The 21,258-nt window shown below is 46.3% G+C and overlaps 1 protein-coding gene across 1 annotated transcript in view; it reads right to left on the reverse strand.

Annotated features, from left to right (window-relative positions):
* The window catches only part of LOC145539267 (uncharacterized), a 97,083-nt gene extending 88,244 nt beyond the window's left edge, over positions 1-8,839 (reverse strand). Inside the window, exon 1 of the mRNA XM_081572984.1 lies at positions 8,788-8,839. The gene's annotated coding sequence lies outside the window, so the exon portion shown is untranslated. The remainder of the gene's footprint in view (positions 1-8,787) is intronic.
* Between the last annotated feature and the right edge of the window lie 12,419 nt (positions 8,840-21,258).

Below are 21,258 nucleotides of genomic sequence, written 5' to 3' on the forward strand. Positions count from 1 at the left end.
AACACGGCTTTGTTCTCCTGCCGCTGCACAAGAATAACAACTTGGCACTTAGGAAACCCCGTCGAGATGTGAATATTAAGGCTTGTGCTGAAGCGCACAGCTCCGTGGTTCAGCTTCTCTGGGAGAATCGGGGCTTTGTGCAGCCACGAGAACAGAAAGCGCCAGGAGCCCCAGGCACTTCGGAAATCGCAGCGGTTTTCTGCACCCGTGGCCTGGCTCAGAAGCCAGGCCGTCGCAGGGCCGCAGCCAGAGGCTGCCAACGTGGCTTCTTAAGAGCTGCCTCCTCTGATATATTATTCAGCAACTGAAACCCCAGGAACAAACATCTATCTTTTTGTTCCCGCTTCATGCAGGAGGGGCCCAGGAACCTTGAGAGGGAGGCATCCTCTGAGCCGGACCTTGTCCAGTGAAGGCTGTGGTTGGGAGGCCCGTGAAACCAGACTCCGGAGCTGGGCCCTACCCTGGGCCCCTGCCTGAGGGCCTCACTCCAGACGGCAGGAGCCACCCCTGCCCGGTCTCAGGAGGAGCAGCAGGGAGCCCCCTTCCCAGGCGCTGCTGCCCACCTGGAACCCCAATTCCAGCGTCCCACCAGGACCCCGCCCCTATCAGTGAGGACTCCTGGAGCCCAGAGATTCTAGCCTCAGCCATGCAGAGTAATTTATTCAAATGTGTCACTTCTGGATCCATGAAATCAAAGCAGACAGAGCCAGGCATGGAGACAGGGCTGGTGAAGCCACGGGTTATCTTGCTGTGTGACACCCATTGGCCTCTGTCAGGCAGTGGCTCGGCCACCCCTGGACACAACAGCCCCCCGCAGAGCCAACCACTCTGGCACAAGCATCCAGGGAGCCTCTGTCACCAGGTGTGTGACAGGTGGACGGAGCTGGAGCACACCCCCTTCCCCTCTAACAATCGCCATCTGTCTGGGGAAGGCGCATGGGTCAGAGCACATGGCAGCTGGCAGAGCCGCCTGACCGCACAGACCAGGAGTTGGGGACCCGGGTAGCGAGGGCTCCCCCAGCCCACACGGCCCCTTGACCACAAAGGAGAGCAAAGAGGACGCTCTGGGAGGCACGGTGCTGAGCAGTGTCCACGATGCTTAGAGGCCGAGCAACGGTAAGAGCCTCAGCCCAGGGGACAAAGGGAGGGACGACAGAGCATGGGTGGCAGCCTCTGCCAGGAGGGCCCTGCTGCGGTTGGTGCCTTGTCTCCAGGATGGCTCGTGGTGGGAATCATTACCAGTGAGGTTATCAGGTTACAGGTAAGGAAGCCGGCTGGGCGCGGTCTGCTGGCCGGACATCAGGCTGCCAGTGCCTAGCAACACTGGCATTTGCCCGGCGTGGTCCAGCTCCAGCTCACTACCGGCGGTGCAGCCCCCGTGAAAGCTGAAAGCTCCGATGGTTGCCCCCTGCAGCAAAGCGACTCTGTGCACTAGGGACCAAGGCAGGAGGACAGGGCAGATGCGGGGAAAGACACACAGACACTCATCCAAGGCTTGGAACCGTGAGGAAGGAGCATGAAACGGGGCAGACGAACAGGGGAGAATGCTCCATGTTGAGATTCACTGGAAAAGACCCTGATGCTGGGACGGATTCAGGGCAGGAGGAGAGGATGAGATGGTTGAATGGCATCACCGACTCAATGGACATGAGTTTGAGTAAACTCCAGGAGTTGATGATGGACAGGGAGGCCTGGTGTGCTGCAGTCCACAGGGTCGCAAAGAGTAGGACTTGACTTAGCGACTGAACAACGACTCCGTGTTGATGGTACTGTAACTGAGCTTGGTTGAGCAGGGAGAGCAGGGGTTTTGGAGAGAGAGGACGACTCTGAAGCTGCATGAGAGGAAAGGGAACAAGGCTTTAGGGGGTGGGATGCAGAGCCCCCTGGAAGGCCTGGCCTCAGATGGCAAGACAGCACCGCCTGTATCTTGACAGGAGCAAGAGAGAACGGATGCGTGTGGGTGCAGAGAAGTTTGTAGGAAAAAGAGGCTGTTCCTGAAGGCAGTTTCTCTTTTCTGTAAGGAGTTGAAGGTGAGGGTTCAGCTCAGAGAGAGTGTGGGAGCTGGAGGCTCTGAGAGTCGAGGAGGATGCGAAGGGGTGAAAGAGCCTCCACAGGCCCAGGGGACCACCTGCCCGAGGGTCACGCTGTCACGACAGCAGCCCCGACGGCCCGGGTGCGGCTAGAGACCCTGGGTTTACCGTGAGCTGATCATTGACAGGACCAACCGCCATAAAGATTCAAAACAGCCACAGTGAGAAGCCCAAATACAGCCAACGTTTAGCGCGAGAACAAGAAAGTGAGGAGTAGGGGAAGGATGGAGAGGATTCTATCAGCAAATAGCACAACATGGAGCATGACTTCACTGCCATAGAGTGCTGTTTTCAAAAAATAGCCTTCTGTAATTTGTCTCTTTTTATCCCATGGTTGAAGCGGGACGATTAACTGCCTACAACCTACTTGGAACAAAAGTTTGACGTCTTGTTTATTATCTGTTTTTTCCCTATGAATGTATTATGAACTAATTACCCTTTTAATTGGAGAAGGAACTGGCAACCCACTCCAGGATTCTTGCCTGGAGAATCTCAAAGACAGAGGAGCCTGGTGGGCCACAGCCCATGGAGTCGCAAAGAGTCGGACATGACAGAGTGACTATCGTTCCCCGTTTAATAGATTCGTGCCAATAAGTATACTTCTATAACTTTAGTTAAAAATCTATATAGATTTTAACTAATCCCTTGGTTGAATATTTAGATTATTTCTTTTAAAATAAGTTTTATTTATTTCTTTGGGGCCGTGCTGCCTCCTCGTTGCTGCACAGGCTTTCTCTAGTTGCAGCGAGCAGGGGACACTCTTGGTTGCAGATTCTTGTTGCGGATCATGGGCTCTGGGGTGTTCGGGTCTCAGCAGTTGTGGAGCATGGGCTTAGTTGCTCCATGGCGTATGGGATCTTCCTGGACCAGGGATCAAACCCATGTCTCCTGCACTGGCAGGAGTATCCTTTACAACTGAGCCACTAGGGAAACCCTAGAATATTTTTTAAACATATTTTAGCCAATGTTATGTCTTTATGATAAGTCCTTAGAGATGGAATAAGAAAATAAAGACTTTGAAATGCTTTTTCATTATCTCTCTTTCTTAGAGAGTGTTTAGATTGGCTGGCACCATTTTTATGAAGTCCTTTTCCTTAATCTATTAGACAAGACTTAGATACCTTCCTGCTTTATTGTATATTTGTTTTCCTACCTCACAGAAAAGTGGACTCCACTTGTGATTGAGAACAATGCCTATGTACATAAATACTGCTAATATAGCCATTGCTAGTCAACAGGTTTTCTGTCTCTGCTACAGGCTGCTATAAACACTGTATGGATGTGTTTCTCTTTTCTGTTGGTTGGCTAGCTGTTTTCATTTCTTACCAAGCAACACTTGAGCTGTCCTTAAATATTCTGTTCTACTATCCTTGCTGTTGCCTCCCCTACTTTCACTGATAGATAAGTGGCTGGTAATTGTGAGAGAGAGATTGAGAGAGGAGATATCTAGACAAGTTTGTCCTCAAGCCTAGGTGGTTGTTTGACTCCCCTGGATTGCTTCCTTCAATTAAAGATTTCCTCAGTCTCTTAATCTGTGGTACAAGATGTGTAAAGGATTTAGAAAAGCACCGAGAATGTAGGAAATTAGCAAGCAATACTGGCAGCTGTCATTGCACAGTTATTGATATCAACACCATCTTCATCAAGATCATCACCATCATCGTCACCATCATCGTCATCATATCATCACCACCATCATCACTATCGTCATCAGTAAAGCCATAATAAAGCTGTTTTAAAACCAATGAAAACAGAGTGTTTGTTGCTAGAAGGTCCATACTACATGGAACAATAAAAGAAGTTTTTAATGGCAGGGGAAAAAGCATCCCAGATGCACACACAGAAACACATTAAACAATGAAGAGCATCACCAGGGAGGAATGTGTGAGTGAAAACACAAGCATATTAACTGTCTGATAGAAGAAACACAAATACGCTACTTACACTGACTATAGATAGAATATGCACTTCAACTGAAAGACAAAGATTGTCAGACTACATGAGAAGATTAAACCCAATTATGTGCTTTTTACAAGATGCACATTTTAAATATGACACCCTTAAGGGCAGGACCCAGCCTGGCTTTGCAGTGTTGGAGACGAAGATTTATGATATTAAGAATTCTGCCCGAGAGAACAGGAATGTGGAACAAGTGTACCCACAGAAAAGGTCTCAGAAAGCCTCAGTCTCCCTAACAGGACTGATAAAAGGCATTTCTCCCTCTAAGCCAGTCAGTAAAGACTAGAGGAGGCAACTGCTTCTTCAAATGCCAAGACAGTAACACAGGGTTTCAAGGAACATGAAAAGTTAAGGAAATATGACACCACCAAAGGTACACAATAATTTTTCAGTAACCATCCCCAAAGAAATGGAGATCTACAATTTGCCTGAGAAAGAATTTAAAATAGTTGTTTAAAGAGAGCTCAGTGAGCCACAAGGAAACGGAGAAAGCTTGACAAAATCAGGAAAAATATTAAGTAACGAAAGGAAAACCTTAACAGAGATAGAAATCATTAAAATGAGCCAAACAAATCATGAAACTGAGGAATACACTGAATGAAAGAGAAAATGCAGTAGAGACCATCAACATCAAATTCGACCCAGCAGGAGAAAGAATGTGAACCCAAAGACAGGTCATTTGAAATAATCCAGTCAGAGGAGTACAAAGAAAAAAAGAATGAAAAAGAGTGAAGAAAGCCTATGTGCATGTGGACACAATTAAGAGCAGCCTACAATTTATTGCAGTCAGAGAAGAAGAAAAGAGGGAGAAAGGGGAGGAAAGCTTATCTGAAAAATAATGGCTGGGAGCTTGTAAACCTAGAGAGATTTGAACACCAAAATTCATGAATTTCATAGGTCTCTCTGATTTTCTAAACTCAAAAAGATCTTCTCCAAGATACATTATAATAAAACTATCTAAAATCCAATAAAGAGAGAAGTTTAAAAACATCAAGAGAAAGCATCCCTCATGTACAAGGGAACCCCTTAAGGCTATCAGCAGTTTCTCTCAGCAGGAATCTTGCAGGCCAGCAGAGAGTGGGCTGATATATTCAAAGTGCTGAAAGTAAAAACTTCCAACCGAGAATACTTTACAGAAAAACTGTCCTTCAGAAGCAAAGGAGAGATAAAAGATTTCCCAGACAAACAAAAGCTAAGAAAGTTCATCACCTCTAGAACTGCATTACAAGAAATGCTGAAAGGATTTCTTCAAGCTTGAATTAAAGGACACTAATTGAAAAAGCAAAAAAATTAGAGGAATATAGAAGATTTGAACATGATTTACGAACAGTACATAATTGGCAAGAAATAGAGGAAAACAACAGAATGGGAAAGACTAGAGATCTCTTCAAGAAAATTAGAGATACCAAGGGAAAATTTCATGCAAAGATGGGCACAATAAAGGACAGAAGTGGTATGGACCTAACAGAAGTGGAAGATATTAAGAAGAGATGGCAAGAATGCACAGAAGAACTGTACAAAAAAGATCTTCATGACCCAGATAACCACGATGGTGTGATCACTCACCTAGAGCCAGATATCCTGGAGTGTGAAGTCAAGTAGGCCTTAGGAAGCATCACTATAAACAAAAATAGTGGAGGTGGTGGAATTCCAGTTGAGCTATTTCAAATCCTAAAAGATGATGCTGTGCAAGTGCTGCACTCAATATGGCAGCAAACCTGGAAAACTCAGCAGTGGCCACAGGACTGGAAAAGGTCAGTTTTCATTCCAATCTCAAAGAAAGGCAAAGCCAAAGAATGCTCAAACTACCACACAATTGCACTCATCTCACACGCTAGCAAATTAATGCTCAAAATTCTCCAGGCCAGGCTTCAACAATACATAAACCATGAACTTCCAGATGTTCAAGATGGATTTTGAAAAGGCAGAGGAACAAAAGATCAAATTGCCAACATCTGTTGGATCATTGAAAAAGCAAGAGAGTTCCAGAAAAACTTGTAATTCTGCTTTATTGACTACAACATAGTGTAGTAGATTACAACAAACTATGGAAAATTCTTCAAGAGATGGGAATACCAGACCACCTGACCTGCCTCCTGAGAAATCTGTATGCAGGCTAAGAAGCAACAGTTAGAACTGGACATGGAAAAACAGACTGGTTCTAAATAGGGAAAGGAGTATGTCAAGGTTGCATATTGTCACCCTGCTTATTTAACTTATATGCAGAGTACATCAGGAGAAACGCTGGACTGGATGAAGCACAAGCTGCAATCAAGATTCCCAGGAGAAATACAAATAACCTCAGATATGCAGATGACACCACCCTTATGGTAGAAAGCAAAGAAGAATTAAAGAGCTTCTTGATGAAAGTGAAAGAGGAGAGTGAAAAAGTTGGCTAAAAACTCAACATTCAGAAAACTAAGATCATGACATCTGGTCCCATCACTTCATGGCAAATAGATGGGGAACCAGTGGAAACAGTGGCTGACTTTATTTTAGGGGGCTCCAAAATCACTGCAGATGGTGACTGCAGCCATGAAATTAAAAGACATTTGCTCCTTGGAAGAAAAGTTATGACCAATCTAGACAGCATATTAAAAAGCAGAGACATTACTTTGCCAACAAAGGTCCATCTAGTCAAGGCTATGGTTTCTCCAGTGGTCATGTATGGATGTGAGAGTTGGACCATAAAGAAAGCTGAGCGCAGAAGAATTGATGCTTTTGAACTGTGGTGCTGGAGAAGACTCTTGAGAGTCCCTTGGACAGCAAGGAGATCCAACCAGTCCATCCTAAAGGGAATCAGTCCTGAATATTCATTGGAAGGACTGATGCTGAAGCTGAAACTCCGATACTTTGGCCACCTGATGTGAAGAACTGACTCATTTGAAAAGACTTTGTTGCTGGGAAGGATTGAAGGCAGGAGGAGAAGGGGACGACAGAGGATGAGATGGTTGGGTGGCATCACCGACTCGACGGACGTGAGTTTGAGTAAATTCTTGGAGTTGGTGATGGACAGGGAGGCCTGGCGTGCTGCAGTCCATGGGGTCGCAAAGAGTCGGACACGACTGAGCGACTGAGCTGAACTGAACGCTGCACACACAGTGACAGAGTACGTACTCCGCGTGACTGTGTGCGGGACACTCACCAAACTAAATCAACCTTCTGGGTCGAGAAAAGCTTTTCTCAACAAATTTCAAATAATTATAGCCATACTGAGCTGTTCTCCAATGACAATGAAACGAACTAAACAAATTACAAAGTTTATAGGAAAGCACACAAATATTTAAATCAAATGAAATGTTTGAACAAAAACCCATAGGTGAAGACTAAGTTACAAAGGGAAATATTTTGAATGGGACAATAATGAAAATATGAATATTACAAATTGTGAATAAGTTAAATAGTGCATAGAGAAGAATTTATAAGAAATTTACATATAGAAAGAAATGGAAAAAATGATTAACATTCATTATCTAAATTTCCATCTCAAAAAGTCTAGAATAACAAATGAAAGTTGAAGAAAATAAATAACAAAGACAAGAGGAAAAGTCAATGAAACAAAAAGCAGATTTACAATATGGAAAATCAAAGCCAAAGTATGTTATTTAAAATATTAATAAAACTGAAAATCCCCTTTCAAAATGACAAGACAAAATCAGAGGAAAAAAATGACCACCATCACGAATGAAAAGGGAACATCACCAGGATCGTATAGTCCTATAGAAGAAAATAAAGGATATTATGAAAATAAATCTTATGCTAAGGAATTTGTAAACTTAGATGAAAAGAACAAGTCTGTTTTTAAGAGCACAGCATAAAATAGTGGGATGAAGAAAAATAGACCATTTAAATAACCTTATACCTGTTTAAATGTTATATCAACAGTTAGAAACTTCCCATAAAGAAAACTTTAGTCCAGGTAGAGTCACGATTTCTCTAAACCATTAAAAATAATAATATCCATCTGGAAAATATTCTTCCAGAGACAAGAAGAAAGAGGAATACTTGCCAATTAATTTTATGAGTACAATAGGACTCTGATGCCAAAAAATGACAGACACTAAAAAATGAACCTATAGGTCACACCTTTCATGAGCCTAGATGCTAAAACCTTATGTATGTACACATACCTACCTACATAATTAGAGAAACAGATACATCCTTACATACAAAGATATATAGGTAGGTAGGTAGATAAAAGATATAAAAATTGTCAAGATTCACAGATGACATAAATGCATAGACCATCCAAAATAATTACAAATAAGCTCTTACAATTAATAGGTAAATTTAGAAAAGTCACTGGATATATCAATTTAAAGAGCCCATTTTGTTTCTAAATACTAACAACAAAAATTGGAAGAAATTTTTCAAATGCTGTTTAATATAACATCAAAAAATCATATTACCTATGAATAAGTTTATTTTTTTCAAATGTAAGACGTCTACATAGAAAGCTATAGAACATTACTAAAATAAGTTAAAGAAGACATAAGGAAGAGATATTCCTTATTTATGAGTTTGAAAATTCTTCATTTGAAAAAAAAAGTCAATTCGTCTCAAACTCATCTCTGGATTCGGTGCAAGCCCAATTGAAATCCCAGCAGGCATTTTTTGAGTAAGTCAACAATCCAATTCTAAAATTTACATGGAAATACAAAGAACCTAGAATAGTCCAGAGAGTCTTCAGGAAGAGCAAAAATAGTTTGGAGACAGAGTGTCAGACAGCAAGACTTACCGTAAAGCAACAGCAATGCGGGCGCTCTGGTATCTCTTCGGTGATGGATAAATACGCAATGACAGAGAGCAGGAAACTCAGAAACAGACGTGCGTGTACAGTCACCTCCTTTGGAAAAAGCACGTCTAATTCAGTGGGGAGAAGACAAGCTCTTGAATACATGGTAATCAAGCAACAGAAAAAAGCACACTTCTATCCTACTCCACATCCAAAAATCAACTCAAGAATGATTATAAGTCTAAATGCAAAAGACTAAACAACAAAGTTTCAAAAAGAAAGCACAGGAACATTATTTTTTCATCATCTTGAATTGAGAAATATTTCTTAACATGACACAAAAGAAGTAAGAGAAAAGAAAAAACTTGATAAAATTAAGAACTCATGTTCAGTTAGACCAATTATCATGGAAGGAAAGTTTGCTAAACATATATCCAAGAATGAACTCACATCCAGCATATTAAGAATTCTCACAAATCAATAACAAAAATCTACCTTATTTTTTAAAGGGTCAAAGACTTGAATAGGCAAAACACAAAAGAGAATGTTCAAGTCACTAATACGCCTATGAAAAGTTTCCAGCATAAGTCTTTATCAGAAAAAAAGTGCGTATTACAATCATAATTAAGTACCTTCACAGACCCACCGTAATGACTAAAATTGAAAAGAAACTTGTGAGGATATGAAATGATCATTTTAAAACTCTTTAGTAGTATTTGTTAAAGATAATCACATATGCATTTTACAACAAGAAATATTTCTCCTAGAGTATTGATTTAGGAGAAACGAGTGTATACATCTCCCAAAAGGTATACACAAACACAGCCCTATACCTTTGTTCCTAATGACCAAGAACTGCAAAGCAACCCAAATGTCCACAAACAGGAGACAGGCTGTGGCATGTTTGTATGATGGAGTGTGACTGCACAATTAAGAAGAAGTACCAGTCAATCCTACAGGAAATCAACCCTGAATATTAATTGGAAGGACTCATGCTGAAGCTGAAGCTCCAATACTTTGGCTGCCTGATGTGAAGAGACGACTCATTGGAAAAGACCCTGATGCTGGGAAACATTGAAAGCAAAAGGAAAAGAGGGCAACAGAGGATGAGACAGTTAGATAGCATCACCAACGCAGTAGACATGAATTTTGAACAAACTATGGGAGATAGTGAAGGACAGAAGAGCCCAGCGTGCTGTCGTCCATGGGGTCAAAAAAGTCAGACATGACTTAGCAACTAAACGACAACTACTACTACTTTTATATACAAAATCATGAGTGAATGCCACATTTCTTTCAGAAAAGTCTGCATGGTGATTCCATAAATCTGAAACTCTAGAAGGCAAAGCTGCTTCCAGTGTGAAGTCAGTACCGCAATCACCACATTCAATGTCCTCTTGTCTCTCCTGAAAAGGGCTTGAATAGGAGGGATTTGGGGGCTTCCCCGGTAGCTCAGCTGGTAAAGAATCTACCTGCAGTGCAAGAGACATGGGTTCGATCCCTGGGTTGGGAAGATCCCCTGGAGGAGGGCGTGGAAACCCACTCCAGTATTGCTGCCTGGAGAATTCCCATGGACATAGGAGCCTGGTGGACTGCAGTCCATGGGGTCGAAAGAGTCGGATGTGACTGAGTGACTCAGCGCAGCGCAGGAGGGATTCTTGCCTTGATCTGGTTGGTGGTTACGTGGGTATATATCTACGTAAAAGTTTGTAAGTTGTACACGGAAGATTAGTGTACTTTAGCATAGTTCAGTTAAAACGGGGGGGAAATTATGCAACTAGGGAAGCCCATATGTATAGACACATACATATAAAGTCTGGAAGAATATACATTATAAAACAGCAATGTTTGGTTGACTTCAGGTGCTCGCTTTATGGGTGATTTTTATTCAATTTTCTTTTCTTTTACTTTTTGGCCGCGCAGTGTGGCATGTGGGAGCTGTTTCCCACTCGCTCTCCCTACACTGGAAGGGTGAGTCTTAACCACTGGGAAGTCCCTTTATTCCTATTTAAAGTATTTGTATATTCTTGTCTTGAATTCTATGAAGAACTCAAACATTACTTGTGTGATATTCATGAAATATTCAAAAAGAAGCCCTGTAAAAGCTCTGTAAAGCCATTTTCTATTCAATCCACACCCTGAGATGAGACCCTGGGTGCCAGGTCCAGCATGCCACTCCGTTCGCTGTAGGTGTGGGGAAACTGACTCTGTAATTAATGCTGCTTGAAGCCAGAGCTGGTTCTAAATCTCCAGTGCAGCTGGTGGCTGCTGTGGGCCGGGGAGCATGACGTGTCTGTGATCCAAGTCCCAGTCCTCAGCGGGTGCAGAAGGGCAGGCGTGCTCCATCCCCTGGAGCCCAGCCCCCGCGCCACACCTCCTCCGTCTTTAAACGCACATCCTTCAGAGCAGAGCAGAAGGAACCGCCGGGCGACCGTGTGCGCCTTGGAGGTCACGTCATTAAACATGGTGTCAGTTTTATGGCCAAGAACAAAGAGAGCCCGTTTTATTGCCGCTGGCTGGCAGCCTGTCTCCTCTCCTTGTGCGTGGCTCACAGTTTATCCTCCATGCGGGAGATGCTATCATGCTGGTGAGTTACGGCCACTTCACCTTTACTAGTGCAGATAATTCTTATATCTCACAACCTATTTACTTCATGTGGATCAGCATGATTTCATAGACTTCTTCTCAAAGCCGGGGGCAATTATTTCTACATTTTTCCCTTTACGATGTACTGTTAAGGGACTCGAAGCCATCTTCTGACCTGTGGAACTGGAAACAGTATTCTTAGGCTGGGAATTCAGATAGGGTTACAGACTGTTCACGTCCGAGGGGGAGAATTATCCTGAGGGTTTCCGGTTTAGGTTACTGAATTATGCATTTTCTGAATCATTTCAACCAGAAAATTTACCCTGTAATGTACATTTGAGTTTGAATGGAAGACTGAAATACCCGAAGTCTCACTGGAGTCAAAGAACTGTATTTATTGACTTTCTATAAAGTACCAAAAAGCCAATGAATCAGTCCCTCTGATCTTATTAAAACATAAAATTTAGGATCCGGGCTTTCTTTATAGAAAGTCTAGTTGCAGAACCTCATAAATCTTTAAAGAAGTCATCCATTAAGCCTTTTTTTTTCAAATGTATTTATGGGGTTGCAGATGTTTTCAGAGACACAGCTCAAGAAACAGCAGCCCTGCCTGGAGCTTTGGCGCGAGTCAAAAAGAGGGAAAAAGCACCACTACTGAAGGAGCCCAAGAGCCTTGCGAACCGCCCTTCGCTGGTCTGGGGTGGGATGAAGGAGGCGTCATTGCCATTCCAGAGGCAGCAGCACCGTCTGGGGCCACTCACGCCACACCGAGAGTTAAGATAAATTTAAAACCAAAGAAAGCAGACACCTACCGACAAATGCTTCGCACTCGATCAAGCCTGCAGTTCATCATTGCTGCCTCAAAAGCTACTTCATTATCGGAACTGAGGGAACCAGAGCACAATTATACAGTTTAAAAGGTTTCCATCAGAATGATGGACGGTGGTCTTCGGGTAGCTTATTAACATGTGTAGACACTTATTTGTTTGTTTGTTTTCTCAAGAGAAAGAAAAAGTGAAAGTTCAGCCCACCTTTAAAGACTTTGGGTTGGAAATGTCCAGCAACGTGTGTCCCATTCAGTCGGCTCTCAAAACGGCCTGGGTAGGACCAGAATTCAGAGGGAAGAGGGCCCCGGGCTATCCAAGCTGACCCCTCGTTTTACAGAAGAGGGGCCGGGACCCAGGCAGGGGTGTGACTGGACCAGGTCACAGGGGCCCGGTGGCAGCCTGGACACCCGCCCCTCACTTCCTCTCTGAAACCTTCTGGTCAGCATCTCGTTAATTGAAATGAAAGCAACACACTGGCCGCAAATAAGAGACACGCTGAGACAGAAAATAAAAAAGACAAGAGAAACACAAAACTGCAAAGTACCCTTTCAAGCAAAGGTATGTGTTCTGTCTTCCACTGGGAGTTTCAGGGCCCTGAGAAAGGATGCCTTCAAAAGGTCAAAATACAGCTTTGATTCTCTTGTTTCTCACTTTTTCCCTGCACCTTTGAAACAGATGATAGAGTGACATACTTATATTTTTTCCTTTAAACACATCACGAAATCTTCACGAAAGGAAGTGAATGGGAACCTTTAAGCTTCCATTTAATAGTGTTTTACAATGATGCTACAGTTGTTAGTCAACGGCTGCTCTTAGCCAAAATTGCTCCATGCACACGAGGATTCAGCCTCGTGCATCAAAAGAAATAAATGGTCCTCATTTCAGCAGAGGTACCAGGCTAGCTTCCTATTGCTGCTCTAGCAAATGGGCACAAACTCAGTGGCTTAAAGAAAGCGCACACACACATTTCTTCTCTCCCAGTTCTGGAGGTGCGGACGCTAACATCCTGGTGCGGGGAAGGCTGCACTTCTCCTGGAGGCTCCAGGGGAGAATCTGCTTCCCGGCCGTCTCCGGTTTCTGGGGGCGCCTGCATTTCTTGGCTCCTGGCCCCCTCCTCCCTTCCAAGTGCATCACTGCAGCCTGAAGGAGCTTCGGTCTGGTCACTACACCTCTGCTCCTGCCTCTGACCCTCTGGGCTCCCTCTTAAAGGACCCTGTGTTCACACTGGGGCCACCCAGGTAATCCAGAGTAATCTCCACATGTGTGCCCAATCGCTCAGTCACGTCCAACTCTTTGCAACCCCATGGACTATGGCCCACCAGGCTACTCTGTCCACGGGATTCTCCAGGCAAGAACACTGGAGTCGGTTGCCATGCCCTCCTCCAGGGTATCTTCCTGACCCAGGGACTGAACCTGCATCTCCTGTGTCTCCTGCATTGGCAGGCAGATTCTTTACCACTGAACCACCTGGGAAGCCCCATCATAAACTTGCGTTTGTTTTAAAAGGTTCTTTTTATGAGCCTTCTTGAAAGTCTTCTTTTTGTGAAAGGGAAGTCGCTCAGTCGTGTCCGACTCTTTGCGACCCCGTGGACTGTAGCGTACCAGGCTCCTCCGTCCATGGGATTCTCCAGGCAAGAATACTGGAGTGGTTTGCCATTTCCTTCTCCAGGGGATCTTCCTGACCCAGGGATCTAACCCAGGTCTCCCGCATTGGAGGCAGACGCTTTAACCTCTGAGCCAAAAAGCAATGCAAAATTATGATAGTCTACAAAGGACAAAACTAAAAATAGCATGGTAAACGATTTGAGTACAACTCAATTACCAGGCAACTTGGATATTTCTGCCACATATAACATCTTAGGATAATAACTAGAATTTTGACTGATAACATTATATCAGGACATATCAGATGTTAGGGATTCCACATAAATTTTGGAATATTTATATTAATGACATACATCTATACATGACAACCTAAGTTCAGTTGCTCAGCTGTGTCTGACTCTTTGTGACCCCATGAACCACAGCACACCAGGCCTTTCTGTCTATCACCAACTCCCGGAGTTTACTCAAACTCATGTCCATTGAGTCAGTGATGCCATCCAACTATCTCACCCTCTGTCGTCCCCTTCTCCTCCCACCTTCAATCTTTCCAAGCATCAGGGTCTTTTCCAATGAGTCAGTTCTTCGCATCAGGTGGCCAAAGTTTTGGAGTTTCAGCTTCAGCAGCAGTCCTTCCAATGAACATTCAGGACTGATTTCCTTTAGGATGGACTGGTTGGATCTCCTTGAAGTCCAAGAGACTCTCAAGAGTGTTCTCCAACACGACAGTTCAAAAGCATTAATTCTTCAGCACTCAGCTTTTTTATAGTCTGACTCTCACATCCATACATGACCTAAAGTTTACCTTTAATTACTTGACAATGGTTTTGAATCTCCCTGTATCAAGATATTTAATTCAGTCCCATCTGAAGAGTCCCTTTCACCATGTGAGGTGACATAGTCACAGGTTTCAGGAATAAGAGTGTGGAAATACTTGGGGAGCCTTTATTCTGTCCACGGCAGGTGCAGTTCTAGGTAAATCCACATTAACCAGAAACCAAGCCTAAACCATGTGCCATGAGAAAAAGGTGCTCAAGGAATTCCCAAAAGAGGGCAGGTGAGGGCTGAGCAGAGACAAACGGAATCTCAAACAGACCCTTAGGTGAGGGGGCACCCTGCCAACGCTAATACCTTCCAGTATTTAATAATGTAATAATTTAGTACGTAATAATATTTACGTACTTAATAATGTAATGACGGCCAGCCTCCTCTTTTCTCTTGCAAGGGGTCCAACCAAGTGCCAGACGAACCTGAGCATGGCACAATCAAGAAACAGCCATCTCCATGTGCACCCCACCCCGTCCGTCAGAAGGACAGAAGCAGCCATATCTATCCGTAAGTCTAAAGAAGGCATGAAGCCATTATCTGCATGGATCTGCAAGGCAGCCGAAAGAGAAGCTTACTGGATCCAGAAGGTCTGGGAGTCAGGGTAACGTGTTTTCATTTCCAAAATGGCCTCACTCTGGCTCTAGTAATTAACAGTAATGGTGCTAAGCGGGTGAAAATCCAATTCAGAGACCTTCCCAACACAGGGGCCTCTCCTGCTCATGACGACTGCACGATGCACCCACAACTAACAATTAATTACCCGGGCTGCAGGCAATTACACAGCACTGTCAAGTGGGAAACGAGGATGGAGACAGGAGAAAATGAAGTCGACGCTGAAGTCAGCCGCTGGATACAAGGCCACACGTGACAACACACGTGACAACCTGCCCCGCCAGGTTACAAGGCCGAGCCCCCATTCTCCAGAGTGAGGGGAGTCCAGGGAGGCTGAGCACAAGAGGACCAGGCAGCCTCCAGAGAGCCAGGACTACAGGATGCAGGGCGACTGTCCTGCCCACGGGTTACACAGCCAGTTCCCAGAGACGCCCCCTTGCTGCAACGAAATCACGGCCCCCAGTTACATGCCCCTGAACTGCTCGCCATCATGGACACACTGCAGGGATAGACACAGGCCCAGCAGTCTTCCAGACGTGTGGTTCCAAGAACCAGAACATCCCAGGGCACACCTGGACTTGATATCACCCATTCCTGATGGACTCAGCTGGAAAATTCTAACTCAAGTCCCAGATAATCAGGACCATCTGTTGTGATGTGTTGTGACAGGTGTCCTGTTTCTGAACTCGGCATGGTGACCCACATAGATGCTAAGTTGGGATGCCCTTATTTTGGAATTCCAACACAAGCCCCCTCGGCTCCTTTCCATCCACGGTCCTCAACTGATTGAAGTTTGAAAGCTCTTGGCTTGAAGAGGTGAGGGCTCAACAACGTGTGCAGGCTGGGGTGGGTCTAAAGAAAACAGCCAGGCAGCAACCACAGGCTTCTTGGCTTCTTTTCATTAAGCAAAGCAAATTGCACTTCAGAATTTGTTTCTGCGAGTGATTTTGTAAAGCTACGCTGCCTGTCTCAAAATTCATAAGTTCAGAAGATGCCATGAAATGTCTCTCCATTAACTACTGTCACCAAGAGAGGCATGAACAAGATAAATTCATTTCTGCTCCAAACAGAGCTTTGTGAGGCATAGAGTATCAATGCATGCCTTCTGTGGAGACAGTCCACGAGGTCCTGGGAAGACCACCCTGGGTATCGCTTGACCCCAGTTCTCAGGGGGAGTTAAGTTCACACCAGGGCTCATGAAAAGGCAAGATCCAAACTGTACAAAATGCTGATTAGCTCTGCCTGACAATCCTGCAAAACAGGCTTTGGGAGTGATAGTAACAAATGAGCCCCCTCACAAGATCTTCACTTTCAAACAAGCACTTTCCCAGGCACGCTTTCCCCTCCAGAGGCACCGGCCCAACACTCAGATGAGGACATCTGACCTTGGAGAAGGGGGGACTCCCAGACCCCCAAGCTGGGGGACAGCAGTAGCCCCTGGGCCCTGGCTTCCAAGCCCAGCTCTTACCCCACAGCCGACACAGCCACCACCATCATGGTCACTGTGATGAAGCAGGAAGCAATGGCCGTTTGAACCCACGTGTATGTGCACAGGGGACCCACACTGCCTTGGGAGCACATGCACAGCCCCTCCCCAAGCCTCGTCCCAGCTACCCCCCACCTGGTGAAGTCAGCAGAACTCAAGCACGGTCCCCTGGGGTCTCACCAAGAGGTTAATCCCCACCCATCCCCTCCAGAAGGCTTCTCTTGATGCACATCCCTGGTGGAGACGACATGCCTCCAGAAATGCCGGGGAGACTGCAGAAGCTCACACAGATGAAGACAGCTCAGAGGGGCAGGGCTGGGGGTCTCCTGCCCCCTGCCAGTTACCCTCAGCTTTAGCCGGTCACGGGGCAGTGGGGTTCCCTTAACTGATCCCAAACTCACAGGCTGTGTCCCTTACTTGCAGCCCTGGCACAGGACTGGTCCAGAAGTGCCAGAACCAGACTTGGCCCGAGGTGAGCATCTGCCCCAGCCAGCCACCGCGACCTTCTCTACCCTCAAAGCAAGTTCCCCCTCGTAAAATCATCTCTGCCCACCGGTCACATGTCCCTCACACTCTGAGATGTTCTAATGACATTGAGCCTAAAAGGGGGAAGGAGATGGGCTCTGCATTGCCTTCATTCCCTTTCTCTGGGGGTCTTCTGGGCTCAGAGGCAAACTGCTGACCCAAAGTCCCTACATCCTCAACAACCCCTGAGGTCTGGGATGGAACAGAGGGTGGGATGAATCAGGGGACAAGCCTCGCAACCACGACTGCCCATCATTGCCTGTGTGACTGAGTAGCCGCCCTGCCGGGCTCTGCAATAAAGTAACTGCAAAAGTATGGCCAAGGTCAGCCAGAGGAGGTCAACTCCAGCAGCTGGTTTTCCAATGTGTCAGAACGAAGAGGTTGTTTCTAGGAGGGAAAACATCACCGTGCACCTACAGATAACCGCAGTCAACCACTTACCCTCTGCAAGGGGTGATCCCATTAAGCCTAATTGCCTTGCACAGATACGAGTGTTCCAAGCTGGGAACAAATGAACTGCAATTTAGCCTTGGGGTATTTTTTTAACTGGTCTTATCTGGAGTGTTTAAGGAGGTGACCCCACAGGCTCCTTGGGGAGCAGGCAGAGGTGCCTTGAGAAAGCCTGGGGGGAGTATCTAGCGAACAACAGCAGGTGCACGTTTGAGGTCAGGAATGGGGGATTGGAGGGGGGAGATGCCTGTCTTCCCTTTAGGGGATGGTAGTACATGATTTTATCCTAAATCCTCCTTTTGGCGCACCAGTTTCCAAGCGGGAATAGTGATGGATTTCGTTCTCAGGGTCCCTGCAGATATGATGGTGGGCAGCGCAGAGAGGGCTGTCTCTGGGCAGCAGGGACAGAGAGAGCAGAGCCCCAGAGATTTAAATGGATGCATTTAGAAGAAAAACAAACATTATTTTGAAAGACGAAAGAAGCAGAGAAAGAGTGAAGAACATCCAGCCCATCACAAACTCAGACATGCAGGACGTAACAGCTAACACTCTGGGGTCGGCCCAACACCACTGACTGCATCGGGCTGGTTGGAAATTCCACATGAAGCAACTGCTGGGGCCTTTTGCTTTCTACCATTCCCTTGTTGTTAAGGTTCCAGGAACCTCATCAGCACCTGGCACGGCAGGTTCGTTAGTTTCCCGGGCTGCTGTTGCTGCTGCTGCTGCTAAGTCGCTTCAGTCGTGTCCGACTCTGTGCGACCCCGTAGATGGCAGCCCACCAGGCTCCTCTGTCCCTGGGATTCTCCAGGCAAGAATACTGGAGTGAGTTGCCATTTTCTTCTCCACGGGCTGCTGTTACAAAGCACCAAAAACTGTGTGACTTACAACAACAGAAATTCATTCTCTCTACAGGTCTGGAGGCCAGGAGTCCAACGTCAAGGTGTCAGCAGGGCTGAGCTTCCTCCGAGGCTGCAGGGGAGGGTCCCTCCTGTCTCTTCCAGCTCCCGGTGACTCCTTGGCTTGTGTGAAGCCTCACTTCAGTCTCTGCCTCCCACGTCTTGACCCCCTGCTTCCCAGCTGCTCCCAGGCACGAGGCAGAAGGCTCTGCACACACAGCAGGCAGCACCACCGATACTACTCTGACGCCCGGGAGCCCATCCAGCCCGACCGACACCACAGCTCCACCACTCCCACGAGCTCAGGGGAGGGCAACTGCAGGCCCTGGAGGCGGCACTCATGTGTGTAGAAAGCTCCTCCGTCCTCCCCTTTGAAGTAGGCACCTCCAGGCAGGGATCGCTCAGAAGGCAGTTATGTTGCCACGTGGGCTGCAATTTTATGTGACTGAAAACACTGTGAGTGAGGAGGGGCCAGCCTCCAGACATCGGTCCTATCAGTGACATAAGGTAGATTTGACTTGCTCTAATAATGTGGCTAATTACTAGCATTTCAAATTTAATTAAGAAAGATGCTCCTGGCATTATTTGTATTGAGCTTCATATCTCTTTGCATCTAATATCTCAGGATTAACAAGAAAAGAAACTATTTACATAGAATCTTTAGGACATCCAAGGAGCATAGTGCTGGATCTCTCCAGACACTGTTTAGACACCAAACCAGTCCATCTCTGACTACAAACACTGCTGCAGTGCAGACTGCTTGGGTAGTCCCAGGGGCCACAGATTCAAAGGTGAACATGGTACTTCCCCGCCTAGGGCAGGAGGGGGTTACTAGGCTCCAAGTGTGAAGGACCAGCCCCCAGTGAAGGGGAACTAGGCAGGGCTTCTGGATGAGGTGGTATGAGACTGGGCTTCAAGGCAGGGCAGGGGGACCAGATGGGAGGGAGTAGGGAAGAAGAAGGATTCCAGGTAGAGGGAAAATTCTCTGTAGGAGCATAGAAATGATTGAAAGCTATTTATCTGGTGCCTTAGGTTACCAAATAATAAGATGGAGGTTGTTTAGCGGGAAAAATTGTAAGGAGTTTCATCAGCCATATGACACTGAGGATAAACCATGTGAATGACTGTGACTGGCATGAATCCTTAGCATTTTAACTTTCACAAGTATTGTGTTGGTCCTCATAGTATGATTTCTTGTCCAGTTACCTCCTCGTTCTGCTGCCCATGTTCCCACAAGAATTCAACTAACGAGAGGGCCAGTGGGAGATTCCTGGCATTTATTTCTAAGGGAGAATCCAGGAGCTCCCTGGGATCACCAGTTTACTATGAGACTGAGAGATAGTGAGTCACTGAAATTCTGCCTATTCATGGAGCTGGAGGATGCAGCCTGGAGCAGAAGTATAACACAGCAATTAGCCAGATGACTAATGGAATAAAAACCTAGCCATTCTGTGAACTGATATCCAATGCATTCCCACTAGTGTCGATACCAGGTTTGAAGTCTGAGTTTAAAGAAAGAGAGAAGGAAAGGGGAAAGGGGGCCTCAACTAAAGACATGAAATGAAAAATAAAAGGCTGGGACAGGCAAAGAGGGGAAAAGCCAGAGGAGTCAAACAATGATGGATGGAGATGGCTAGAGAGGGACAAGGAGGCACTGGGTGCGTGCTGGTGAATGAGGGGTACACGGGGCTGGGAGGGCATCCGGCGAGCGTGGTTTCAGGCATGCTGATTGTGAAGCAAGATCAGGGCGCACACAGCCATATCAGCTGCAAACACAAGTGAAACAGAAGTTCGCTGCTGCAGGGGAAGAGCCACAGGATCTGCCTCGAGCTACAGCTCTGCCCTACTACTCCGCAGCTTCCGTTTTTCCCTTTTAAAAATGGAGACGTAATACCGGTGCCTCGAGACCATAGTGAGGATTAAAGACTCTGAGTCCTCATAATTGGGAGATGTTATTGTTGTCAGCACAGATCTGGGATGTACTGAGAGCGGAGGTTCAAGAGTCATCACACAGAGGAAAGCCAGTATACGAGGAGGATGCAGGCCGGTCAGCCCCTTGGAGAGCGCCTCCGGAGGGTGTAGATGGAAAGGGGCCGGGACCAATGCCCTTCAGGCAGTGAGAACACGAAGGCGGGCCGGTCAGCATCTCGGAGAGCGCCTCCGGAAGGCGTAGATGGAAAGGGGCGGGGACCAAGGCCCCTTCAGGCAGTGAGAACACGAAGGCGGGCCGGTCAGCACCTTGGAGAGCGCCTCGTAGATGGTTGGGGCGGGGACCAATGCCCCTTCATGCAGTCCCTTCATGCGGTGAGAACAGGAAGGCAGAAGGCAGAGAAGCCTCATTAGGGAAGTGCAGTGGTGACCTGGGGCAGAGGAAGGAATGGACATGGGGCTGCCTGAGATGGGGAGAAGTACCAGGCGGGGTTACCCTGGCAACTGCATCCACCAGCTTCCCCTCTGGGATGCCTCGTACCCCGGCTCTCACTGAGACGCGAGTCCATAGCAGCCTTTTCCAGAGCTACCCACTGGTCTCAAGTGATCAGGCTGGTGGAGATGAATTGCCAGGAGCTGAGCCCATGCACAGGTCTCACAGCTCATTTCCAAACCTGGCACCATCTGCATCAAAAGGGAGCTGGCAGAGACGGACTGGCATGACCTGCTGGCA

The sequence above is a fragment of the Giraffa tippelskirchi genome, chromosome 2, assembly GCF_054371585.1.
Source record: "Giraffa tippelskirchi isolate mGirTip1 chromosome 2, T2T-mGirTip1v1.2.pri, whole genome shotgun sequence".
NCBI classification, from domain to species: domain Eukaryota; kingdom Metazoa; phylum Chordata; class Mammalia; order Artiodactyla; family Giraffidae; genus Giraffa; species Giraffa tippelskirchi.